Source organism: Eumetopias jubatus, unplaced genomic scaffold, assembly GCF_037043125.1.
Source record: "Eumetopias jubatus isolate StellerSeaLion01/CBP00866 unplaced genomic scaffold, mEumJub1_p1.0 scaffold_3, whole genome shotgun sequence".
Taxonomy (NCBI): domain Eukaryota; kingdom Metazoa; phylum Chordata; class Mammalia; order Carnivora; family Otariidae; genus Eumetopias; species Eumetopias jubatus.
Window position 1 is genome coordinate 117,359,283 of NW_028274809.1, and position 19,437 is coordinate 117,378,719.

The window sequence follows — 19,437 nt, forward strand, 5'->3', positions numbered from 1 at the left end:
AGAAGGAGCCCTGCACACACTTTCAACTCCAGTGCAGGGACAGCTCACACGTAACAACTAGGGGCAATAGAGAAATAACAACGCTGAGTAAGTGTTCCTTGTCCCTGGAGACCATGTGCCACGTTCAGGAGACCCTGCAGGGAACTCAGCAGGAATTTCACAAAGGAGATGTTTTTATGATTTCAGGGATACCATCAGAGGCAGAGCAAGGAAAGAAGTCAATTTTCTATTTGGTTTGCAAGACAAAACCCAACTATACGCTGTATACAAGAGAGGACCTAAAACAAAGGGATTCCATATGCTAAAAGTAGATGGAGGAAGGAATCCCAAGAATATAGAAACAATAAGAAAATAGAAGTAGCAATCCAGATATCAAAGTCGAATTTAAGCCAAAAGCACTAAATGTGATGAAGAAAGGCACGTTTCCCTTTTTTTAAAGATTTTATTTAGGGCGCCTGGGTGGCTCAGTCAGTTAAGCGTCTGCCTTTGGCTCAGGTCGTGATCCCAGGGTCCTGGGATCGAGTCCTGCATCCGGCTACTGCTTGGCAGGGAGCCTGCTTCTCCCTCTCCTCCTGCTCGTGCTCTCTCTCACTATCTCTGTCTGTCTCTCTCACAAATAAATATCAAAAAAAAGATTTTGTTTGTTTATTTGAGAGAGAGACAGAGCATGAGCAGGGGTAGGGGTAAAGGGAGAGAGAAAGGGAGAAGAGGAAGAGGGAGAAGCAGACTCCAGGCTGAGCAGGGAGCCCCACCCAGGGCTGGATACCCAGGGCTCGATCCCAGGACCCTGAGATCATGACCTGAGCCAAAAGCAGAGGCTTAACCCACTGAGCCACCCAGACGTCCCAAAGAAAAGTACTTCTTAACACTAAAAGCTGTAATTCACTATAGTGATATAATGCTTAGAAATATTCATACACTAAGTAATAGAGCAATCACCCTATGATGCAAAAAGTACAAGAGGTTCAAAGAGACATAGAAACATAACACACTAATAAGAGGAGACATTCATACACCACTCTCAGCAAGACAGGTGAAATGAACAAAAAGATGTAAGGAGACAGAATACTTAAGCAATACAATTAGAAGACCACATAGGTTATATATTGCACTTTAGAAGTTACATACTCATGAAACATTCACAAAAATGTATCATATGCTAGGCTACAAGGAAAACATCAGTGAAGTTGCATAATGTAGAAATATTACAAGAAACACTTCTCATCACAATGCAATAAATTTAGAAAGTATTAATAAAAACTAAAATAAAAACGGTATTTTACCCTGGATATTAAAAACCTATTAAACAACTCTTGGGCAACAGAAGAAATACAAACTGAAACAACAAAATTTCTGTTAATAATCATAAAATAGCATTGCACATGCAAATCTATGGGATACATTTAAAACAATGATCAAGAGAAACACCATAGTACTAAACATTTATCAGTAAAAATGAAAGAATGAAAATAAATCTATTAAATACTCATTTCAAAAAAACGGAAAAACAAAACCAACAAAGGAATCCAAAGGAAAAAAACAAGGAATGAAATCATGAAAATAAATGAAAGAATAAATTAATGAGGTGTAATATATAAAAAGAGGATACTTAATTAATAAATTAAATTGCTGGCTTGGGGGACAAAACCTAACAAGAGCAGACAAAACACTTGCTTATGGAAGCCTTGCTTATGTGCACCTGTCTCCAGACTCTCCTACTTTCATGGTACAATTCACCCCATCTCTAAGTAACAAGCCACATGCCCTAGACTTCATGGCCAAAGGGCTGTAGGAAGAATGGGTTGGAGGGGGGACCTGGATTACCAATATTAAAAAATGCTGCAGGAGTGAGTTAAGCAATATTATCTCCCTTTCACCAAGAGACAGCCTCAGTTTCAAAATGTGGCACAGAGTGAGGATTGGAGGTCTGGAAAAGACAGAGAGACAAACACATTGTAAGAGAGGGCTATGCTGTGCAGACTTGGGAAGTGTACAGATGCCCTAAAAGTGAAGGCCAGGTAAGAAAAATCAGCATACCCACTGGCATTTGACTGAACTGACTACATCCAGTGTGTGGAAGGATCAGGGGAGCAACAGTTTCACAAAACAGATTACTGCAGAGCTGCCAAAGAGAAGCCAGGTGACTCACCGGGGGTATTATAGTTATAGCACAGATTAAACACATTGTAAAGGTATTATCAGTTTTACATAAAGTTATAAAAATAGAAATTCAGGAGAAAGATAAGTAAGAGGATGTATAAAAAGGATGATTACCTTCATAGAATGGAGCCAATCAATATAGTAAAACTGAAACCTATAATTAAAGAAAATACAGTTGACTCTTGAACAATATGGAGGTTAGGGACACCAACCCTCTGAGCTGTCTGCATATAACTCTGGACTTCCCCAAAACTGAACTACTAATAGCCTACTGTTGACCAGAAGCCTTAGTAATAACATACACAGTCAATGTGAATGTTATATATTTTATATACTCTATTTCTACAACAAAGTAAGCTAGAGAAAAGAAAATATTAGGGGTGCCTTAGTGGCTCAGTCGGTTAAGCATCCGCAGGATCAAGCCCCACATCGGGCTCCCTGATCAGTGGGGAGTCTGCTTCTCCCTCTGCCCCTCACCCTGCTCGTGCTCTCTCTCTCTCACTCTCAAATAAATAAATAAATAAAATCTTTAAAAAATGATAAGGAAGAGAAAATACATTTACAGTACAGTACTATTAAAAAGGCATGTATAAGTAGACCCAGGCAGTTCAAACCCATGTTGTTCAAGGGTCAACTATAATACTAAACATTAATTTTTTTCATGACCTTTTTCTTATTTGTAAAGGGATCTCATAAGAACTAAAATTCCCTGATGCAAATGAAAACTTATCTAAAACTCAACATATGTCATATTTTCATTTTGGTTTCCTGTCTTTTGAATTTGAATAAAAATGAATTTAATGCTTTTTAAAGTTATATATTATTCTTGTAAATTACTTCTCTGTTTCACATGTATATGAATATATGCAGAGAGAGATTGAGACTATTCCCCAAAATGCTAATGATGGCTAATTTGAATAGAATTTATAGGGTTTTAAAAATTGTACTTTTTAAAATGCTTTGTAATAAGCAAGAATAATCTTTGGCAAAATTAAGAAGGTACATTGTGTCAAGTGAAGTTTTTTAAAAGTAATAATATTACAATTAAAATACAATTTAATTGGACATCTGCCAAATTAAAAACTTTTGCTCTGCCAAAAACTCTGTAAAGAGGATAAGAAAATGAGTTACAAGACAGATAGAAATAAGATTTACAAACCATCCATTTGACAAAATTGTATCTCAAGTTTAAAATATATAAAGTACCCTCAAACCTCAATAGTAAAAAAAAAAAAAAAACCCAATTAGAAAATTAGAAAAACAAATAGTTCACCAAAGAAGATGGCAACTAACGTGCAGGAAAAGATGTTCAACATCATTAACCATTAGGGAAATAGGAAACCAAAACAAGGTATCATCTATCAGAATGGTGGAAATAAAACATGGTGACAACACCGAATGCTGCTGAGGATGTAAAGGAGCTGGATCACTCATTGGTTGCTGGTGGAAATATAACATGGTACAGCCATGCAGGATAACAATTTGGAAATTTCTTAAAATACTAAACTATCATATGTACCAACAGTTACACTCTGGGCATTTATCACAGACAAGAGAAGACTTTTTTTTTTTTAAGAGAAGACTTATGTTCACACAAAAACCTATATAGGAGTGTTTATATCAGCTTTATTCTTAAAAGTCCAAACTTGAAATAACCCAAATGTCCTTCAAAAAATGACTAAACAATCCATGGTACATCCATACCATGGAATACTACTCAATAATAAAATGAGTGAGCTCTTGATACATACAATGCAGATGGATTTCAGGGGAATCATGCTGAGTGAAAAAAGCCAATCTCAGAAGGTTCCATGCTGTATGGTTCCATTTATGTAAAATTCTCAAAATATTCAATTATAGAAATGGAGAAGAGTGGCGGCAAATTATTAGGAAGAAAATGGGGAGAGGTATGCCTGGCTATGAAGGGGTAGCACAGAGAGCCTGTGAAGGTAGAACAGCTCTTTATCCTGACTGTGGTGGTGATTACATGAATCCACATAGGGGATAAGATGGCAGAGACTTGTACTCGTAAAATCTGAATAAGCTCTGTGGGTTGTACCAATGCCAATTTCCTCATTTTGATATTGTACAGTAGCTATGCAAGGTGTTACCACTGGGGAAATTGGTGAAAAGCACATGAGACATCCTTGTATTTTTTTTTTACAACTTCCTGTGAATCTATAATTATTTCAAAATCAATTGTTTAAAAATATACAATTTAAGATACAAATAATCAAGTGAAACAGTATATTTTGAACATATAAATGGTACAATATTTGATGAAGTTAAGATAGTCTTAACAATTTCTGCAGCAGATAGAATGAATGATTTCAAATTAATGCAAAGGAAGGTTTGTTGGAAACACCAGAAGAAACTGATAAAGCCAAAACCATTAAGGAAAACATGAACATGTTTATTAGACAATGAAAATTCCAGTATAAAAAATTGTCAGGGCACCTGGGTGGCTCTGTCAGTTAAGCATCTGACTCTTGGTTTCGGCCCAGGTCATGATTTCGCGATCGTGAGACTGAGCCCTGCATAAAGTTCTATGCTCAAGCATGGAGCCTGCTTGAGGTTCTCTCTGTCCTCTCTCTCTGCCCCTACCCCCAAAATCAAAAAAACAAAAACAAAAAAACAAAGCATTTGCATCATGCAATGAATAAGCTTGATTTAATAGACTTGCATTTTCCCAGTTGGTGTTTTTTTAGATACTGTTATGAGAAATATAAATAGTTTCATGGTCAGGTCAGTAGAAAATTCTATATATCTCCACCTTCCTCTTGTAGTTTCAGAATGCATTGTGTAAAATTGTTTAACCAGCTTCTTCTGAAGTGGCGTATCTCTGTCTACTTTAAATTAACCTAAGGTTTCCCAGAATATTCTCTTTTTTTTTATTCTTTAAATTTTTTATTGTTATGTTAATCACCATACATTACATCATTAGTTTTTGATGTAGTGTTCCATGATTCATTGTTTGTGCATAACACCCAGTGCTCCACGCAGAACGTGCCCTCTTTAATACCCATCACCAGGCTAACCCATCCCCCCAACCCCCTTCCCTCTAGAACCCCCAGTTTGTTTTTCAGAATCCATCATCTCTCATGGTTCGTCTCCCCCTCCGATTTCCCCCCCTTCATTCTTCCCCTCCTGCTATCTTCTTTTTTTTTCTTAACATATATTGCATTATTTGTTTCAGAAGTACAGATCTGTGATTCAACCGTCTTGCACAATTCACAGCACTCACCATAGCACATACCCTCCCAATGTCTATCAACCAGCCACCCCATCCCTCTCACCCCCCACCACTCCAGCAATCCTCAGTTTGTTTCCTGAGAATATTCTCTTTTTATGTAGGACTTCCATTTCTTTAATGTGTAACATCAGAAGTTTGTCAGAATTGCAAGTATTACCAACAAGTTTTTTTAATGAATTTCAGAAAGGAAGAAAGCAAGACAAAATGCAAATACCAAAGAAAGGATTAGCTAGAAGGACAGATGGATGGATGGATGAACAGAACGAAGAAACAGGAAGGAAGGGAAAGAGGGAGAGAAGTAAAGGTTAGTAGTTTTTCTGCAACACTGCTCTTCTTCATTAACTAGCAATCCCATTTGTTTTGTTATAACATGAAGCTCAAGGAAGGTCATGCTGAGTAGCTCTTCACCCTAAGTGATAAATGCATTTATATACTTACCTCACCTTTGGAGAGGAAAACATTATGTTACCCTATGCAAATATTCTAAAATAGTCCACTAGCTATTTTGCTAATCAGCCATTTTGAACATTGTTGATCTCCATAAGAAATTATTTAATAGAAAAATGAAATTATATTTTGTATTAAAAATTATAAAGTCAGTTTGGATAATCCAAAAGGCGTACATCATTTTTACAAAAAAAAATAATTCAATATGTATACATCTCTGTGAGACACCAATTACTTACTTCATAGAGAGTAAATAATACTGAAATGGACATCAAAGCTTTATTCCTGAGGATATTTGTTGGGATGCCTTTAAAATGTACCAGGCAGAGAGGTCCTAGAACAAACCACAGACTACACATTAAAGTTCCGTGTCCCCGGGTGTTATATGGAAATGCTGAATCACTAAATTGTATACCTGAAACTAATATTACACTGTATGTTAACTAACAGGAATTTAAATAAAAACTAAAAATAAATAAATTCAGTATCATACAGCTGTACCCAATCAGTGACATTTAAGACCATTTAAGACTTTTGAGATCTGCTGCTGCATTTGAAAGCATAAGGTTAAGAGGTTTCCATTCATATCCCAACTCATCATAAATTCATTGCCCAACCTTGAGCAAGACACTTAAACTGTGCAAACAATTCACCTTCTCCAGTCTTTTTGTAGAGAATGAATCAGACCTATAAATACAGAGAACAAATGATGGTTGCCAGAGGGGAGGGGGGATGTGGAAAATGGGTGAAGGGGAATAGGAGGTACAGGCTTCCAGTTATGGAAACAATAAATCGCAGAGATGATGACACAGCATAGGGAATACGGTCAATGTTATCATGATAGTGTTCTATGGTGACCAATGGTAACATTTGTGATGAGAATGGCATAGTGTATAAACCTGTTGGATCACTGTGTTGTATACCTGAAACTAACATAACACTGTGTCAAGGATACTCAAATAAAAATATAAATAAATAAACAAACACTTTAAAAAAAAAACAATGAAATGAGAATAAATGTGAATGTCCTTTGAAAACTATACGAGTACTCAGCATTATGGCGAGGTCAACGTTTATGAAGAACAGCACAAAAGAACAAAGATTCACACCTCCCCATCTGCAGTAGAGAATGTGTTGTGGTGTTTCTTTCTGCACTTAAGCTAAACCAACCACACAAATTAGTAACATTCTATGTCAGCCCCTCCTCCACTAGTGCTGAGAACTGTATAAAGAGTGGTTAAGTGATTTATTAGATATTACTAACAAATAGATAATAATAGTAAGTAGATAATACTTGATAATAAAGATATTGCCTATAATTCTTTTATCTTTTGGACAAATACACCTTGATCACTATTCTTTTTTTTAATTTTTTTTATTTCGTTCAGTTAACCAGCATATAGTACATCATTAGTTTTTGATGTAGTGATCCATGATTCATTGTTTGCATATAACACCCAGTGCTCCATGCAGTACGTGCCCTCCCTAATACCCATCACCGGGCTAACCCATCCCCCCAACCCCCTCCCCTCTAGAACCCTCAGTTTGTTTCTCAGAGTCCATAGTCTCTCATGGTTCGTCTCTCCCTCTGATGCCCCCTCCTTCGTTTTTCCCTTCCTTCTCCTAATGTCCTCCATGCTATTCCTTACGTTCCACAAATAAGTGAAACCAAGTGATAATTGACTTTCTCTGTGTGACTTATTTCACTTAGCATCATCTCCTCCAGTCCCATCCATGTTGATGTAAAAGTTGGGTATTCATCCTTTCTGATGGCTGAGTAATATTCCATTGTATCTATGGACCACATCTTTCTTATCCATTCATCTGTTGAAGGGCATCTCGGCTCCTTCCACAGTTTGGCTATTGCAGACATTGCTGCTATGAACATTGGGGTACATGCGGCCCTTTTTTTCACTACATCTGTATCTTTGGGGTAAATACCCAGGAGTGCAATTGCTGGGTCATAGGGTAGCTCTACTTTTAAATTTTGAGGAACCTCCACACTGTTTTCCAAAGTGGCTGTACCAACTTGCATTCCCACCCACAGTGTAAGAGGGTTCCCCTTCCTCCACCACCTCTCCAACATTTGTTGTTCTTGCCTTGTCAATTCTTGCCATTCTAACTGGTGTAAGGTGATATCTCAATGTGGTTTTGATTTGAATTTCCCTGATGGCTAATGGTGTTGAACATTTTTTCACATGTCTATTAGCCATTTGTATGTCTTCTTTGGAGAAGTGTCTGTTCATGTCTTCTATTTTTTGACTTGATTTTTTGTTTTTTATGTATTGAGTTTGAGAAGTTCTTTATAGACCTTGGATACCAGCTCTTTATGATATGACACTTTATGTGGAAAACCCAAAAGACTCCAGCCCCAAATTACTAGAACTCATACAGCAATTCAGTAATGTGGCAGGATACAAAATCAATGCACAGAAATCAGTTGCTTTCCTATACACTAACAATGTAACTGTAGAAAGAGAAATTAGGGAATTGATTCCATTTACAAAAGTACCAAACACCACCTTGGAATAAACCTAACCAAAGAGGTAAAGGATCTGTATTCTAGAAACTACAGAATACTTATGAAAGAAATTGAAGAAGACACAAAAAGATGGGAAAACATTCCATGCTCATGGATCAGAAGAATAAACATTGTTAAAATGTCTATGCTGCCTAGAGCAATCTATACTTTCAACGCCATCCCGATCAAAATACCAATGGCATTTTTCAAAGTGCTGGAACAAACAATCCTAAAACTTGATCACTATTCTTTTTAATTTTGGTACTAATTTCAGGAAAACACTTCACAGCCAAGACAGGGAGCCTACTACATTAATAAACACAATTATAATTGACAAATAAATTACAATTGGTAAATCTGTAATGAAAAATACAAAATACTCCTCTTGGAAAAGCTACAAAAGGTAAAAGTAGCCAAAGGTATAAAAAACAAGTAAGAAATTAGGCAAGGTTACACTTTTTTAACTGTAAGATGTTTATGACCTATGCCTCTTACTTTTTGAAAACTAGAAAATTAAAAATTAAAATGTCCTTTAAGCTTTCTTATGCATTGCATATAATACTTAAGGTCCTCTCTCAATTTAACTATAGCTAAAAAACAAAACAAAACAAAGAAACCTCAACTTTGTTATTAATAAGTTATGGTTTTGCTAGATTCTCACTAAAGACTATTTTTTTAAACAAAAATTATATTCACTATGGGCTTCCAATTTTTCCTATAATTCCATTTTAAGGTTCTCTCATTCTATGATGTTGGGAGTTGAGCTACGCTACTCCTTGGTATTGCTGCCTGGGCATCTATTCTGTGGTCTGCAGGAATCTTAAACTGACCCTAGCAAGCACATGCCTTCAACGGCAGCCCACAGAGTCAAAAGTAAGTGTAATTCCTGATGTGACTTCTCCAACAGTCCTTGGAATAAACAGTATCTCTGCCTCCCAGGCCTTCCGTCTTGTGCACGGCTTAGATAAGACCTCTGTGGAGCTTACCAAAAACCCTGCTCTTTTGGTTTGAATTGACCAATCCAGGCTTAGCCTGTGAACCCCATAGTACTCCACCCACAGATCCTAAAAAAGGCGAGTGCCCCAGGTCGCGCCTCTCTCTGTTCACACCCTGCCTTGATCTTCCCCTGTAGCTCCTCCAGCTACTTCCTTCAGGCCCTGTGAGTATGAAGCCTCTCTCTCTCTCAAGTTCTCCTGGTTTGTGTTGAACCACATCTCACCATTCACCATGGGGCATGCTGTGCTTTACTTAACAAGGGTTAATTTGACAGATTCATAACATGTGTGATAACTGATGAAAACCCTCTGAAACAGTCAAATTTGAATATTTATTACAGAATTTTTTTTTGAGAGAGAGAGCATGGTGGGGAGGGGCAGAGGGAGAGGGAGAGAGAGAATCTTAAGCAGGATCCACGCCCAACGCAGAGCTCCACGCTGGGCTTGCTTGGATAAAACCTGAGCCCAAATCAAGAGTCAGACACTTAACTGACTGAGCCACCCAGGCGCCCCTAATTACAGAATATTTATAGAATATGTACAAGAAAAATAATTTGTTTTATACAAATTTTAGGAAAAAATGAAGATTTGGCTTTATCATGTTTTTGTATATATGGTCTGTTCCCTTGAATTACCAAATTATTACTCAGGGACAGAAATCAATTCACGGTCATTCTTTCAAAGGCACTCAGAGAGCTTTATGCTTCCCTTCATTTTTCTTACCATCTCTGGAATTCTTCCCACTTGCCTTTAGCTCCAAAACCCTGCAAAGCTTTCATGGCCTAAATAATTGGGTTCCTTTGCATTTTTTCTGAAACTTGCTAAATGTGACAGAATCCAGGTCTTCTCAAGGCAGCCAGCCTACTGATTGTAAGAGAGAAACTCCAGGTTAGATCACAGATTCTACAGTGAGGTTCCCTACAACACAATTCCTTCCCCTCCCTTTATCAGTCTTAGGAAAACCATGCTCTGACCCTGAGTCCGCAAGGGGAAATGCAGACAGCAAGTTAATAAAAATACCCTTAATCCCCCCTCATTACTAATTAATCACATCCTAATTAATTAATACCCTTAATTAAGTGCACTGGGAGCCCTTACAGTACCTAGGGCATTGTAAATTCTCAGCAAACGTGAGACAAGACAGGACAAAGTTGGCAGCATAACCTTGAGACTTAAGACCAACTTCTTCTGTATTACATCACAGATAACTTAATTCCAGTTTTCCTATAGATTACTAATCCATTACAAAATTCAGCCTACATGTCAAAATATCATCCTATAAAGTCATCTTATCGATACTTAAAAAATTCACAAATTCTCAAATTTGTAAGTGCAGAAGACTTACAATGATAGAATTTTACAAGTGAATCAGATCATTTTTATTATCTTTCCACAATTCCATCTTGGTTCTAAGTTTTAATTTAGTTCAATTAAGCATGTCTAAGTCACTCCTTTAATTATACTGTGAATAGTCATCTTCTACACCAGCATTGCAAGCTGAGGGGGGAAAGGTAGTTTAGGGTCCTGTGCTTTTGGTCACCAAAGTCCTGGCCTGTAAAAGAGAAGACTTACGGGTGCCTGTGTGGCTCAGTCGGTTAAGCGTCTGCCTTTGGCTCGGGTCATGATCCCAGGCTCCTGGGATCGAGCCCTACATCGGGCTCCCTGTTCAGCGGGGAGCCTGCTTCTCCCTCTACTGCTCCCCCTGCTTGTGCTCTCTCACTCTCTCTCTCAAATAAATAAATAAAATTTAAAAAAATAAATAAAATTTAAAAAAATAAATAAATAAAAGAGAAGACTTATATTCGAGCTAAATACAAATACAATTTTTCATGCACTTTCCTGTCCACGGCAGCATAAATGCGAGAATAGGACATTCTGCAGACACCAAATCAAGACTGATCTTGTTCCTATAAGCCTTGGTCTCACCTAATACACACATGCGGTCTCAGCTTTTTCCCACCACCCAGCCCATGAGAGTTATTTTGCCGTGGGCATGAAACCCAAAGAGTGGAGGCTTTACAGCATCCTTCTCCCAGGACTGCGTTGCAAGCCCACAGTTCTTGGATGACCAAGCACCTGGCTCATATGGAGTGCCCTGCCATGGCTGCGAGCCCCAACACTCCCCAGTGGTATTCAGCACCAGTCACTCCTCCCTGACACGTGTACCTCTGTTTTCAGTATGCATGGCCATAGCAAATGTAGCAATAGCCACCAAGACCAAGCAAATACTTCTATTTAATCATTTAAAAATCACATCTACCATTCACTAACCCCTTGGGATGCAGCAGTGAAAAACTAGACAGGTGTCTTTTGTCAGGGACGTATATTCTAGAAGGAGTAAATAAACAAATATTTAATATGTCAGGTGGTGATGTCACAGAGTGTGAGGAAATCAGTGTGGTAAAAGAGACACAGGCAGATTGGGCTGGGATCAGATTGTCAAGGTGGGTGGCATTCCAGCAGAGGTTTGGATCAGGTGAAACAAAGCCATGTGGATATGGAGCAGGGGGAGTCCGTGCCCAGCAGAGGGAAAGCAAATGCAAAATCCTGGAGGCTGTAGTCTGCTTAGGTTGTTTAAGGAAAATCAGTGAGACCAACACAGCTAGAGGAGGTTGTGTAAGGAGCGGGGGGAGATGAGGACACATTGTGTTGGGCACCACAGGCCAAGATAAGAACTCCGGCTTTTACTTGGAGTGAGATAGGAAGTCCCTAGAACCAGATTTTGAACAGAGAAGGGACATGATCAGACTTAAGTCTTAAAAGAAGCTTTTTCGCTATTAGATGAAGAAGAGATTATTAGAGGCCACGAGTAGAAGTAAGGACACCTGGTTCATTATATTTGCATCTCCCATGGCCTTTTGTGTTAGGTGTCTATGAATGCATTAGTCTTTTTCCATGTGCCTCATTTGTCACATTTATTGAATGTTTGTGTGCCAGGCATCATGAAGCACACTAGGACCATAAAGGGGATTTAGCACGGTTCCTGCTACCTAAGGACTTATCATTTAATGGATAACACTGATAAAAAAAATAATATACAGAGCATAGGTGTTAGAATAGAGGATTGTACCAAAAATTATTAGAAGAATAATGATTTCCATTATTATTCCTTTCTATTCAAATAATTCTTATTACTCCTTTGAGGTAAAGAAGAAAACCAGGGCTGTGCACCAGGAAGTGCCAACAAGAAACAGAAGGAAAGAGAAGATTCTAGCAAGTCCCGAGTGCACATGGAATGTAGCCACTCAGACTTCATCTGAACAGATCTGTCCACATTTGGAAGTTAATACCTGGTAAAACACATTAGAGGCATGATGGAAAAAGTAAAGAGAAGCAAAGGAGAGAAAATACAATGCCGATGGCCTTTAGGTACGGCAGATCTATGCCCCTGCTTTCCTGCAGGAGCCTGAGAAAGGTTTTAGAAAATGATTTATGTTCTAAACAATCCTGGAAGATAAAAGCAAACCCCACTGAAAATACAGGCTGAGATAAACAGTCAACAGACAGATTTTCCTATATTATATCTTACCAGTTTAAAAGAGTAAATGCAGGCCACCTGGGTGGCTCCAGTAGGTCAAGCGTCTGCCTTCGGTTCAGGTCATGATCCCAGGGTAATGGCATCAAGCCCAGCATTGGGTTCCCTGCTCAGCGGGAAGCCTGCTTCTCCCTCTCCCACTCCCCCTGCTTGTGTCCCCTCTCTCGCTGTGTCTCTCTCTGTCAAATAAATAAATAAAAATCTTTAAAAAAAAAGAGTAAATGCATTCTTGCAAGACTTCATTGATCTCAAGTCATTGTGGATCAATGAAGGGCTCCACAGAAATCAGAGAGAACAAGCGTAAGTAAAGTGGGGCCCACGGCAGTGGTAAGGCAGCAGGTGTTTCTGACCTGGAAAGCTGATAACAGATATGGACAAAGATGTGGCAGGTCACTGCCATAAAAATGAAAACTGGCTTGAAAAAAAAAATGGGTATTTGACAAAACTGATAAAAGGTCAAGTATTGAGTGTGAAGAGGACAAATGTTTTATACTGATTAAAGGTACACCTCATGAAGACATTGAAAACTGTGAAGGACTGAACGTAGCATTGCAATATATAAAGTAAATATTTTCAAAAATACAAAGAGAAACTGGCAAACCAGAACCAAAGAGGAAGAGAAAAAGCCCCTCTCAGAAAATGGCAAGTAGGGCGCCTGGGTGGCTCAGTTGATTAAACAACTGCCTTCGGCTCAGGTCATGATCCTGGGGTCCTGGGATTGAGCCCCACATTGGGCTTCTTGCTCAGCAGGGAGCCTGCTTCTCCCTCTCCCTCTGCCTGCCACTCTGCCTGCTTGTGCTCTCTCTCTCCGTCAAATAAATAAAATCTTTAAAAATAAATAAATAAATAAAACCCAGTTTATTAAAGAAAGAAAGAAAGAAAGAAAATGGCAAGTAAGCTGGGAAAAAATGACCATATAAAGAATTTGAATATCACAAATATCTAGCTTGCTATGATAGATATATATAGAAATGTGTACCAAACAAATTGAAAATACATTATTTTCAAATACCATGGAACACTTGCAATAATTAGGCAGATGTTAGGTTACCAAAAAATTCTAAAAGAAAAAGTGCTCAAGGCAGAAATTACACTGCCGAAGTTCTGATTACGATGTCACAAAACCAGACAGTACACAACCAAAGGCTAGCCCCAAAGAAACTTTCCACTCAGAAATGTTAAACCACTCTTCGTAACTCAAGATGAAGAAAGACTCCAAATTAAAATTAACAGCTATTCAGCAGTGAGAATAAAATACCACATATTGAAACACAGAATTCGAACAAAGCATTAATCAAGGAAAATTTGACTGTGAAGGTACTTATTAGATATTAAGAAAATTGGGAAATAAGTGAGTAGAGGAGTCAATTCAATAGAGAAGAAAAAAGAGCAACAGTCTGAACCCAAAGCAACGTGCATTAGTCGGGGTGAGGGGAGTAAACTCTGGCGCCAGGCTGCCTGGGATAGAATCCTGCCTCCACCATTCCCCAGCTTGGTCCTCCACAGAATATTCTGAGCTCTCTATGCCTCAGCAAACCAGAGGTTCCACAGTTTTGTTAAAGGATTAAGGGAGATAGTACAAGTAAAATTATTAGCAGAGTGCCTGACTTATAGTGAGCATCAAATAAATACACACTTATTTTAAGAGGAAGACAACAATATCATTCAAGTAGTCAAGGACTCATTTTCTAGTGGCACACGTGGAGCAAGAGTGGGTTCTATTTTCTGTAAATAAGTTACCCTTTACTGAAATCTTAGATCCTCCAAGTGTGCGGGGGTAGAGTGCACACTGATGTCAGAACTGTCCAGAAAGTTCAAGGATGTCTATCAAACATGTAGGGAGACAGTCATGTTAATCCTATACAGACTCTTTCAGAGAATAGGGAATGAACATTCACATTCCAGCTCATTTTATGAAAGCTCCAAAACCTTGATTGCAAAGCTTGAACAGGTCACTACAAGACAAAAACATAGGCTGATCTCCTGTGTGAACACAGATGCAAAACTCTTAAAGTATCTGCAAACCAAATCCATTTATACATAAAAGGATGATATGAGTGACCAAGCTGAACTTATTCTAGAAACACAAAGTTGGCTTATCCTTGGGGAAAAAAACTCAAGCAATGCAATTCATACAGAAGAAAATTAAATAGAATAAACTAGAATAAGATAAAGAAGAAAATTCATAGGATCATCTCAATCTATGCAGAAAAAAATTGAAAAAATTCAACATTGATCGTTAAAAACTCTTAGCAACTAGAATTAGAAGGAAGTTTATTTTTTTTAAAGATTTTATTTATTTATTTGAGAAAGAGAGCACATGAGAAGGGGGAGGGTCAGAGGGAGAAGCAGACTCCCTGCCGAGCAGGGAGCCCGATGCGGGACTCAATCCAGGGACTCCAGGATCATGACCTGAGCCGAAGGCAATCGCTTAACCAACTGAGCCACCCAGAAGGAAGTTTCTTTAGTCTGAAAGAACATAACTATGAAAACATGTTACACAATGGTGGAATGCTAAATACTTCTATTTGAGGTTGGGAAACAAACTGGGATGTCCATTATCTCCCCTTGCATTCACCATAATATTAGAGATCCTAGCCAATACAGTAAAACAAGATAAAGAAATCAAATACATTGATTAGAAATGCAGGAACACAGGGGTATCTGGTTGCTCAGTCGGTTGAGAGTCCAGCTCTTGATTTAGGCTCAGGTCATGATCTCAGGGTTATGAGATCAAGCCCCACATTGGGCTCCATGCTCAGTGCAGAGTCTGCTTGAGATTCTCTCTCCCTTTCCCTCTGCCCCTCCCCCCACTTCCTTGCACACTCTCTTTCTCTCAAATAAATACATAAAATCTTTAAAAAAAAAGAAATGCAAGAATACGATCATTTTGTGTAGGTAATATGATTATACACACAAAAAGCCAAAATAATCTACAAATAAATAGTTATTAAAAGGAATGTTTGATGGGGCGCCTGGGCGGCTCAGCCAATTAAGCATCTGCATTAGGCTCAGGTCATGATCTCAGGGTCCTGGGATCGAGCCCTGTGTCAGGCTCCCTGCTCAGCTGGGAGCCTGCTTCTCTCTCTCGCTCTGCCTCTTCCCTCTGCTTGTTCTCTCTCTCAAGTAAATAAATAAAACCTTTTTAAAAAAGGAATATTTGAGTTTAGTAAGATTACTTTATATAAGACTGATATATAAAACTAATTTTTTCTGAATATCCAAAACAATTAAAAATAATTTGGAATAAATCTAATAAAATATGTGCAAAGTTTCTACACAGAAAATTATAAAACATTGAAAGAAAAAATTGATGTAGAAGAGTAGAAGATATACCATGGTTCCACAAATTGGAAGGTGCAATACTGTAAGGATTCTCTCCAAATTGATTTATTGATTCAATGAATTATCATCCAAAATCCCAATAAGTTCCTTTGTGAAATTGTCAGCTGGTTCTAAAATTTATATGGGAATGTGAAGGACCAAGAACAGCCAAAAGGAAGAAAGGTGTGGTAGGACTTGCTCTAATGGACATCAAGATTTATTTTTAAACTACAGTAACTAAGCAGTTAGGGTAGTGGCTGCAGAGATAGGCAGAGCGATGAGACAGAATTGGGAGCCCCCAGATAAACCCACACAGAGAGATATTTGATTTATGACAAAGATGGAACTTTAAAGCACTACAGATGGTCTTCTTGATAAACAGGGCTGGGAAATTGTGTGTACATATTGAAGAAAGAAATAATCTCTAATTCCAATCTGATCATTTGATCTAACAATGTAGAAGGTAGTCATCACTTTATCAAAAGCAGTTTTCATTGCAGAATGGGCAGAGTGCCCAGGGAACAGTGATCAGCAGCAGCCCAGAGATGAGCGGGACAGTTGCACTAGCAGCCAGTGACCACAGCTGTCCCCACCGAGAGGACCTTCTTTGGTGCTCACAGTGCCGAGTGTCACAACGGACACCACCATCATCAAAACCATGGCTATGACACCTGGCACAACCCCCCTCCTGGCTACTCTGAAGGTGGGCTCTTCTCCAGATATGGTGAGCCACCCAGCCACTCAAACAGCTGACAACTGCAGGTGCCCAGGTGGGGATGATCATGTCCATCTCTTCTTCTGTCAACACGTCCACCCACCCTATCATCTTGGTGCCCAAGTCAGGGACTGTGATGATGGTCCAGCAAGCCCAGGTGGCGAGCACAGTGGTGGATTGGGGTCACCAAGACCATAGGTGAAGAGCCCCATCTCTATCACAGAAAGCAGTGCTCTGATTTCCAATCTGGGCCAAGTGATAGTGGTGCTCCAGACCAAAGAGTCCTTGTCAGCTGGGACCATCATGAAGCTGGAGACCTCAGCAGATGGCGAGGCCACTGCCATCTCAGTTCCATGCAGACCAGTGGGTGTTCCATGCAGACCAGTGGGGCTGGGACTAAGCCTGACATACCGGGCATTTGCAGTGTCTTTCCCCAGCACTGCCAAGGCCAGCACAACCTCCATCATCAAGACCATCCCCATATTGGTCACAGGTCTGACAACAGTCCTGGCATCAAGTTCCCCATCACGACTATCACCACCAAGGTGATGACCTCGGGAAGTGGAGCACCCGCCAAAATCATCATTGCTGTCCCCCAAGTTGCCACTGGCTGTGGGAAGCAAGGTGGTGACCCAAGTGGCACTAAAGGTGAACACCATGCCCATTGAGGGGTATTCACCTAGTCACCCTGTCACTGTCTCCACTGTCAAGCCCACCATCACCATGTTGATTGTGAAGAAAACCACAGGCATCACAACCCTCAGCAGAGTAACAGGCACCATTCCCACCAGCCTTGCCAGAGCTGTGACCATGGCACCAGGGCCTCCCTGGCCATGCTCATCACCACCTCGGACACCATTGCCATCCACTCAAGCCAGGTGATCAGCCCCACTGCCATTACCGTATTGGCTGTACAGACCACCCCCACCATCACCGTGCAGCCTACCTCCCAGCCTACCCAGGTGCCTCCCATCACAGTGCCCATGGGGTCAAGTCCCAGCCTGTGTATGGCCTCCCTATGTCTGTTCTAGCCCCGCCCACTAGAGAACAGCCCTTGGCCAGTCACCATTGCTGACTTGGTCCAGGGTGACATGCAGCCAGGCACAGTGATGCTGGTGTGCTACAACCAACCCTGCGAGACCCATGAGATGGGCACCATCTAATACACCCAACACCACCACCCCCATTGGGGGGGGGTATGGGTGAGTTTGAGGGTAGGCAGCAGCCCCTGCCTGCCACCCCTACAGGACCACTGGTACCACCATGTCAGTCGGCATTGGTGCCCTGCTCCCTGACACCGTCCTCTCCCACAGGACCCTGGAGTCTAGGTTGGAGGGGGCAGCACCCCCCAGGCCAGTGCTTCATTGCTTCTTCCATGACATAGAGGGTATGCCCCAACCCTCCTGTGAGACACACCAGACAGGCATCATGCACATGGCCATGCTTTTGTCACCTCCAGCATAAGCTCAGACCAACATCCCCCACCATCTGGCACCAGGAAGAGGTGGGGAGCACCCAGGGCAACAGTGTGAACATCAGTAACTCCAACACCATCACACAACTGAGTCCTTTACGCTGACTCGGGCTGTGACCATCCTGACAGTCCACGCTGGTCCAGGGCCCATTGGTGCCACCCACAGAAGAGCTCCAGGCCTTGCCCGGGCCTCACCGGCAGCTGCCAACACAGCAACTCCCTTGCCTCCATACCCTTGATGGGGGTCTCTGCCGAGGTCCTGTCGGGTTCCTAGACCCCCTAACTCCAGGCTGCCATGGATCTGAGCAGTACAGGGAACCCATCTTCTGTTGTGGTGGTCACTGTGCCAGGGGTCATTATGGGTACCAGTGCAATGGTGACACATATTTCCTCCATCTGAGGATGACCCGGGCACCATACCGACTACAACCAGCTTACATAGCAGGAGCGACAGCCTGGTGCAGCCTGGGTGTGTCGTGCTTCCGGGATTGGCGCCAGCGACAGGGCCCTGCAGTGAGATCTCCAGCCTCTGGAGACTGAGACTGTCGGCCTGCTTTCAGGCAGCACCTCCTGCCCAGTCCTCTGGCACCTGCCACATGGGAACTGCTCCCCCAGGCCTGCCACTGCCCTCCCTCCGCATCACCGCCAGCACCGAGATGGGCTATGGGCCGGCCCCCCAAGTTGGGGATTATAGGAAACCAGGAAAGCCAGGTCTGGGGCCCAGCAAGTCAGCAAGCCGCCCTTTTCCTCTCCAGAAATGAAAACCTTTGCGAAGAATTCTGAAGGCCAGAGAGAGGCAGCTTCCCCTCACCTAGATTCCTCTCCTGACCCCCTTCCGCTTCTGGGACACCAGCCACCAGGCCCAAGCGACCCCCACACCTCCACTGCCCACTCAGGAGAGCTGGCTGCCCTGCATGCTCCTTCCCTGCATCTCGGGCTTTTTTGTTTTTGTTTTTTATTTGATTTAATTGACATATAGTGTTAATTAGTGTATTATTAGTTTCAGAGGTAGT

The 19,437-nt window shown here is 40.8% G+C and overlaps 1 pseudogene; it reads left to right on the plus strand.

The window, feature by feature from the left end:
* Positions 1 to 3,542: 3,542 nt before the first annotated feature.
* On the plus strand, positions 3,543 to 18,156 carry LOC114211984 (host cell factor 1-like; annotated as a pseudogene).
* The last annotated feature ends 1,281 nt before the right edge of the window (positions 18,157 to 19,437 follow it).